Genomic DNA, 8,989 nt, shown 5'->3' with positions numbered 1-8,989 from the left:
CATTACTCATTCATAAGATGTTTATTGTAGGCCCTTATAAACCATTGACTAATCATTAGTAAAATACTTTAGCAGGGTCTAACCTGAAATGAGGACTACTGTATACTTTAACATGTACATAGATGTAGGATCTTCATTTGCAGCAATAGGAAATGTGAACAATTATGTGGTATATAACTAATATAAAAATATTTGTTAGGACAAATCAAGTCTGGCATTTTAAATGGAAATGACAAACTTTAGAAGCCTTTTTAATCCTTGAATACACTACGGGTTTGCAGTCTCAGCAACAAAAGAGTGATTAAAAGCTCACACTTTATTTAGATAGTCCGGATTTTCCATCTGTAGATGCTCTACATATGGTCATACTATTATCAAACTATCTGTTGATATGCAACTGCTTGCTACGGTTTACGATTAGGGTTAGGTTTAAAGTAAGGATAAGGGTTAAGGTGAAGATTAGGGTTAGCACTAGGGTTAGGCTTAGTAGACACTGTATCTACAGAGCATCTACAGATGTACTGTCCAAGCAAAGTGTTATCTACATGTCAAATGTTCAATATACTTTCTTCAACATTCTCTATGTTGTGCTTATTGTTAGATTTGATTGATTACAGTTTTTATTTAGTAATTTACACAGGGTCGCAGATGTAGATGTAGTGTACAGTGAAATACTTTAGATCTGAGCTCCAACAGTGCAGGTGTGAATGAAGAAATAATATATACAGTGCCTACGGAGAGTATTCAGACCCCTTTACTTTTTCCACATTGTGGTACGTTACAGCCTTATTCAAAAATGTATTAAATAAAGAAAAATCCTCAGCAAACTACACATAATACCCCATAACGACAAAGTGAAAACAGGTTTTTAGACATTTCTTTACATTTATTAAAAATTAAAAACAGAAATACCGTATTTACATAAGTATTCAGACACTTTGCTATGAGAATCGAAATTGGGCTGAGATGCATCCTGTTTCCATTGATCATCTTTGAGATGTTTCTACAACTTGATTGGAGTCCACCTGTGGTAAATTCAAATGGTTGGACATGTTTTGGAACGGTACACAACTGTCTATAAAAGGTCCCACAGTTGACAGTGCATGTCAGAGTAAAAACCAAGCCATGAGGTCAAAGGAATTGTCCGTAGACCTCTTAAACAAGATTGTGTCGAGGACCAGATCTGGGGAAGGGTACCAAACCATTTCTGCAGCATTGAAGGTCCCCAAGAACACAGTGCCCTCCATAATTCTTAAATGCAAGAAGTTTGGAACCACCAAGACTTTTCCTAGAGCTGGCCGCTACTTCCCACAAACTGGGTTGTGACAAAAACTCACACTCATACTTTAAAAAAAGATAATTAAATAAGTAAATAGGAAAACATACCTAGTAAAATTCAACATTTGTATAAATGTAACCCCCTGTTGAACACGCCAACAAGTCAGAACACTGAAAAATGACTGGCAAATGCTTGGTAATTAATAACCGTCCTGCAGTGTCCGCTCGGCTATACAATCTGCACACCCATGCCATCCGCCACCAAGCACCAGGGCGGACCAACCAGTCAAATAGTAAAGAATAATACACATGGTCCTTTGGGAGTATAAACTTATATGTATTAAACATGCTTACAGTATCTTAGTAGGGTATCCTATTAATTAAGGCATGGAACGAGAGCTCAGGGGCTAGCCTTAGGTAGCGACTAGGCTAATTATTACCGCACCACCTAGCACCGCAGCAAGTTGGTAAAAGCTAATTGTGCCATATACTGTGAATAAAATATTACTCTACCTATATTGTCATTGTTAGAACATGTCACACTATACATACCATCATTGTTCATACCGTTAATTAAGTTACTGGATTAATAATTGTCATTTTTGGCAGCAGGGTGGAGGCACGTTTCTAATCAAGATATGAATTCACTAGTTGGTCCTTGGTCGCGTTAGCACGGCTCGTGCAGGGTCAGAGTATGAGCCTACAATGGCTAGTTAATATAATTTTGCCTGTCCTCCTGTGGATGTAGGTGCACGACAATGTATTGTTTGGCCTTGGTTGGGTCTAAGAATATCTTCTGCTCGCAGGAGGAAGTAGTGATCTTCGGTACTCTTCTTCATGACTGTTGCCGTGTAGTCAGGGTAAATGCTAATATTCTGGCCATCGTGGGTGATGGGAGCCGCTTGCGCTGCCTCACGGAAGAAGACATCCTCCTTCTCCTGAAGGTAGTGGCATTTAACTACTATGGGTCTGGGCGGCTCCCCATTCTTCGGTGCAGACTGTATGCTTCTGTGCGCAAGGTCAAGGGTGGGGGCATAATCGAGGCCTAGAATTTCCTGTAGCAGTTTAGCTATGGACAGGGTAGGCCGCATTCCACCTACTGTCTCGAGCCCTTCTCTCACACCAAAAATGCGACCGCTGTCTGTTCTTGACGTCCTCAACCTTGGAAGTGAGTTTGATGACATCTGATGATAGCCGGGAGACTTGCTCTTCCAGTGTCACCACTTTGCAGCATCTTCCAGGCTATTCAGACGGATGTCATGTCTCGCCAAGTCTTCGTTAACGGAGTTGGACTTTATGTTGACCTTGGTGGAAAGAATAGCTATTTGTGCGGATAGGTCAGTGGATAGTGACTCCACCTTAGCCAGAACAGTCTGTTCAGATTTAATGATAGCCGCCATTACCACGGCTAGGTCGGGGGATCAGAGTCCTTGTCAGGTGAGCCCGAGGCTTCAGCAGAGGCCAACTCCTTTGTGGCCCATAGCCGTTGTTGTCTAGACATTTTACGATTAAAAGGTCAACAATTTCAGGAAAAAAAGCCAGATTAGTACATTGGGTTCGATTCCAAATTAAATGTTACAAAATGAACACTGTGGGGGAAGTGTTGGTCAGGTATGAATAGTACATTTTTCGCCCTGGATTGGAGCACCGAGAAAATGTGTCTTCACCAACGCCTCCTCACTCTCGATGATTCTCCTGTAGAACACTGTGAGTTCCCTCTAGGATTGTCCAAATTTCCTCAGCCTCCTGAGGTTAAAGAGTCGCTGTCGTGCCTTCTTCACCACAACGTCTTTGTGGCTTGACCATTTCAACTCCTATGAGATGTGTACACCAAGGAACATGACGAAGTTGGGGGCATGCCCCGCCTGGTTCCTCCTGAAGTCCTCCTGGCATGGTTGGTAATCAGGCCTACTACTGTTGTGTCGTCAGCGAACTTGATGATGGAGTTGGAACTGTGGAGGCCACGCAGTTGTGAGAATTTATTTTATTTTTATTTTACCTTTATTTAACTAGGCAAGTCAGTTAAGAACAAATTCTTATTTTCAAAGACAGCCTAGGAACAGTGGGTTAACTGCCTGGTCAGGGGCAGAATGACAGATTTGTACCTTGTCAGCTCGGGGGTTTGAACTTACAACCTTCCGGTTACTAGTCCAAAGCTTTAACCACTAGGCTACCCTGCTGCCCCAGGAGGGACGTATGGGAGAGGACTAAGGACGCATCCTTGTTGGGGATCAGTGTGGAGAAGGTAATGTTGCCTACCTTCACAACATTGGGGCGGCCTGTCAGGAAGTCCAGGACCCAGTTGCATAGGGAGGAGTTCAGTCCCAGGGCTGTGAGCTTTGTGGTGCTTAGAGGACACTAAGGTATTGAAGGCCAAGCTGTAGTTGATGAACAGCATCCTCACATACATCCACTTGTCCATCTGGATGAGGTCAATTTTCAGTGCAATGGTAGAGGGTTGATTGTGTCATGGACCTTTTCCCTCCATGACACAATCAACCCTCTTCAATGTAGTTTTTGACTAGCCTGATAACAGAAGTGAGTGCTACAGGTCGGTAGTCATTTAGTTCAGTTACATTCCCTTTCTTGGGCACGGGATGGTAATGGACACTTTGAAGCAGGTGGCTATAATGGAGAACTAGAGAGAGAAAATGTCTGAAAACACAACAGCTAGTTGGTCTGCAACTAGGGATGCCATCTGGGCCATTTGAATGACTTACACGTAGTCCTCTTGGTCCTCAGGGGCTCTCAGCAGCTCAGAGTAATTTAGTAGGGCGGTGTTGGTGTCTTCGACATGACTGGCTTTTTTTTGTAATCCGTGATCTTTAGAAGCCCCTGCCACATACGCCTTGTATCCAACCTGCTGAATTGCTCCTCCATTAATCCTCCAATTGTTTAACCATTGATATGTTCTAGACCATTTTGAGACAACTCCACCAAAAAGCCCAAAACCCCAAATCCTTTGGTATTTGTTTCATTAGTCCAATGTTGTTATAGTTAGAAAATGTTTTGCATGTCAGCAATCAAGTTTTCAAGAGAATCATACGCGCCAGAATTTTGTATTTTGAAAGTAAAGTACTGTACAGTCGTGGCCAAAAGATTTGAGAATGACACAAATGTTAATTCTCACAAAGTTTGCAGCCTCAGTTTGTATTATGGCAATTTGCATATACTCCAGAATGTTATGAAGAGTGATCAGATGAATTGCAATTAATTGCCATGCAAATGAACTGCATTTGCATCTGCACGCACAGTGAAGTGAATACTTTTGGAGGATGGCCTGGTGTCAAGAAGGGCAGCAAAGAAGCCACTTCTCTCCAGGAAAAACATCAGTTACAGACTGATACTCTGCAAAAGGTACAGGGATTCGACTGCTGAGGTCTGGGATAAAGTCATTTTCTCTGATGAATCCCCTTTCTGATTGTTTGGGGCATCCGGAAAAAAGCTTGTCCGGAGAAGACAAGGTGAGCGCTACCATCAGTCCTGTGTCATGCCAACAGTAAAGCATCCTGAGACCATTCATGTGTGGGGTTGCTTCCCAGCCAAGGGAGTGGGCTCACTCACAATTTTGCCTAAGAACACAGCTATGAATGAAGAATGGTACCAACACATCCTCAGAGAGCAACTTCTCCCAACCGTCCAGGAACAGTTTGGTGACGAACAATGCCTTTTCCAGCATGATGGAGCACCTTGCCATAAGGCAAAAGTGATAACTCAGTGACTCGGGGAACAAAACATTGATATTTTGGGTCCATGGCCAGGAAACTCCCCAGACCTTAATCCCATTGAGAACTTATGGTCAATCCTCAAGAGGCGGGTGGACAAAAAAAAGCCCACATATTCTGACAAACTCCAAGCATTGATTATGCAAGAATGGGCTGCCAACAGTCAGGATGTGGCCCAGAAGTTAATTGACAGCATACCAGGACGGATTCCAAAGGTCTTGAAAAAGAGGGGTCAACACTGCAAATATTGACTCTTTGCATCAACTTCATGTAATTGTCAATAAAAGCCTTTGACACTTATGAAATGCTTGTAATTATACTTCAGTATTCCATAGTAACATCTGACAAAAATATCTAAAGACACCGAAGCAGCAAACATTGTGAAAATTAATATCTGTGTCAATCTCAACTTTTGGCCACGACTGTATAGAAAATAATTTTTACCATCTACTATTCTTTCTATTCAGAATTTCAGAAATAACCGTTTTTGCATTTTTTTGCTATTGGATTAAATGGTAGTTAAAACTCCTTAAGAGGTCCTATTGATGAACCTGGATGTCAATCTAAGTAACATAATAAAAATATCCTCATCAAAATCTTTCAATTTAAGATAGATATTTTTTTGCATGGGTTGCATCTCAATCCACCACTTTCTCCTATGTCAGCATCTGCAGTGGAAGGTGGCTGAGCTACAATTTCATTGAAACTTTATTTAACTAGGCATGTCAGTTAAGAACAAATTCTTATTCGTTCAATGAGGAACAGTGTTTTTTAAAATCTTGTCAGCTTGGGGATTTGACCTATTGGTTACTAGTCTAACGCTCTAACCACTAGGCTACCTGCTGCCCCGTTCACAATGGTGTTTGTCAGACCATGAGACGTGTCCAAATAGTTTGGCCTACAAACAAATGGAAGTATGGAGGTAGTTTTGTGCCAACAAAAATAAGGGGTTAAATATGTGTCCAAAAAAACACAAATATTTCCTGAGCTCTCTTATCCCCTTGATATAGGACAGACACTTCAAAAGCTTATTCCTTATGTTACATTTTTTGACTGTCTTGTTTTGCCATTTATGAATGTGTTATTCAATGCGTATCAAACACATGTCATATGTTAGCTTACTATTTCTAAAACATAACTGGGGTCACTAGACAGGATGGAGGTAGTGTGTAAAGTAAGGTCAAAAGGTAAAAAACTCTAAATAAAATGATCACAGACACGTTCTTGCGTACAGTATCTCTAAACATTGACACGTAAAGGAAAAAAGCGAAAACATTCTAAAGTTTTGAAAGCCAGACTTCCATTCTTTACAGAATATAACTTATGGTTCGGTGAAGCTTGTACTATCTAATCATGGATTGTAACATGGTAGAGTAAATAATGTCATAATTTCAATTTCCAAATTCTGTAATTAATCCCCTTTGCATTACACAGTTGAATGGCACTCAAGACTCTGGAATGTGATGCAAAGCTGAGCCCATGTTGAGTGTGCATGATGTGTGAATATGTTTTTCTATTTTCTAAGTGTGGGCACATGCTTATGGCCACATTGGGATTGTACTTGTCTACAACCTGCATTGTGTACGAGGCCTTTTGGATCCTATGATCTCTAATTACATTTTTGACTCTCCGTTCTCAATGGAGTAACAATTGATCATCATGTAAATGGTACTGAAAGTACTGCCCACTCTATCGTCAGGCTATCGTCATTAAGAACAACTGTGTGTGTGTGTCACACCCCGATCTGTTTCATCTGTCTTTATGCTTGTCTCCACCCGCCTCCAGGTGTCTTCCATCTTCCCCATTATCCACAGTGTATTTATACCTACCTGTGTTCTCTGTTTATCTGTTGCGGGCTTGTTTTGTTCGTTAAGCCGACCAACGTTTTCCGCCTTGCTCCTGTCTGTTTCTAGTTCCTTTATTCTAGCTTTCCCGGTTTTGACCATTCTGCCTGCCCTGACCCTGAGCCTGAGCCTGCCGTTCTGTACCTTGTCACATCACACTGGGTTATTGACCTCTGCCTGCCGTTCTGTACAGTTTGGATTCTGAACTGGAATACCAACCCCTGGAACCCAGAAGCGCTGTTCGACATGTTCCTGCATGGAGTTTCGGAGAAAGTAAAGGACGAGCTTGCAGCCCGGGAACCACCGACAGATGTCGACTCGCTCATCGCCTTCGGGAACGAAAGAAGGAGAGGGGATTCGATTTCACTCGCCTGCCCAAGCATTCAAACTCGCCTCTGAGACACACCATCCCCGTTGCTGAGAGAACCCGAGGCTACCCGGGTTCTCCTGAGCATCTCCGAAGTCTACCAATTCACCCCTTCCCGAGCCAATGCAACTAGGCAGAGCTAAAGTAGGCTGTCTCCAGCTGAACGGCTATGCAGCCTTCACAGTAAGAGTTGCCTGTATTGCAGAACTACTGATCATTTCGTCTCCACCTGTCCACTAAAAGACCAGGCTCACCGGTAGGAGCGAGTACTCTGGTGGACCATACGGAGAACTTCTCTTCTTCCCTTACGCGCACCCCTTTTCATTGAGGACTCCATAACTGCTGGGTTCATCTGTCCTCCTGCCTCCCCCGCTGGCACAGGGTTCTTCTTTGTGGAGAAGGACAAAACATCATGGTGAAGAATCGCTACCTGCTACCACTCATCTCATCAGCCTTCGAGTCGTTCCAGAGGGCCACTGTGTTCTCCAAGCTGAACCTACAGAATGCCTACCACCTGGTGAGGATACGGGAAGGGGACGATTGGAAGACTGTCTTCAACATGGACAGCAATCACAACGAGCATCTGGTCATGCCATTTTGCCTTACCAACTCCCCAGCTGTGTTCCAGGCTCTTGTTAATTATGTTCCTTGCGATGACATGTTAAACCGGTTCGTCTTCGTCTACCTTGACGACATCCTCGTCTTCTCCTGCTCCACCCAGGAACACGTGCTCCACGTCCGACAGTTTCACCAACGCCTCCCGGAGAACCAGCTTTCTGTGAAAGCAGAGAAGTGCTTTCGCTCCACCATCCCCTTCCTGGGTTACATCATTACTGCAGGGAGTGTACAGATGGTTCCCGGGAGGGTGAGAGTGGTGGTAGATTGGACGTTAACCGGATGTTTGCTCCTTACGAGGTCCGCTCCTCGGTCCTGGAGTGGACCCTGATAATGGAATTTATATGTTAAAAATAATGACTAAAGAATTCCACCCTGAAACCATATAATTGTATGAAATTTCTTAGAATCATAAAACTATAATCTGATGATGTGTGTAGTTTTAATCAGAATTAGATCAAGGACCTTTGCTACTTTTTAGTATGTAAGCAGGGTGCAAGTGTGAAACAAATGATAAGAGGAGCGGTCGACAGACAAGTTGTACTACTGTGTTCCTTACAGGACATTCTCTCCCCACCCGTGGAGTGGAGAAACTGTTAGGCTTGCAGAAGATTATGAAACATGTTGCAGATTAACTTCTTGATGCACCCATCCTGTTAGCGGGATCATTTTCGTCAACATCCGCTGAATTGCAGAGCGCCAAATTCAAATTAAATTACTAAAAATATTTAATTTTCATGAAATCACAAGTGCAATATAGCAAAACACAGTTTAGCTTGTTGTTAATCCACCTGGCGTGTCAGATTTCAAAAAACGCATACCAAGCGTTTATGTAAGGACATCTCTCTCAGCAGACAAAACATTACAAACGGCTAGCAGCAAAGTAGATTGGTCACGAAAGTCAGAAAAGCAATCAAATTAATCGCTTACCTTTGATGATCTTCGGATGTTTGCACTCATGAGACTCCCAGTTACACAATAAATGTTCCTTTTTTCCAAAAATATAATTTTTATATCCAAAATGCCTCCATTTGGTCGGCGCATTATGTTCAGAAATCCACAGGCTTGAGCGGTCACGATGGGGCAGACGAAAATTCCAAATAGTATCCGTACATTCCTAGAAACATGTCAAACGGTTTTTATAATCAAACCTCAGATTG

This window comes from Oncorhynchus keta, chromosome 19, assembly GCF_023373465.1.
Source record: "Oncorhynchus keta strain PuntledgeMale-10-30-2019 chromosome 19, Oket_V2, whole genome shotgun sequence".
NCBI lineage: Eukaryota > Metazoa > Chordata > Actinopteri > Salmoniformes > Salmonidae > Oncorhynchus > Oncorhynchus keta.
This window is presented reverse-complemented; position numbering follows the sequence as displayed.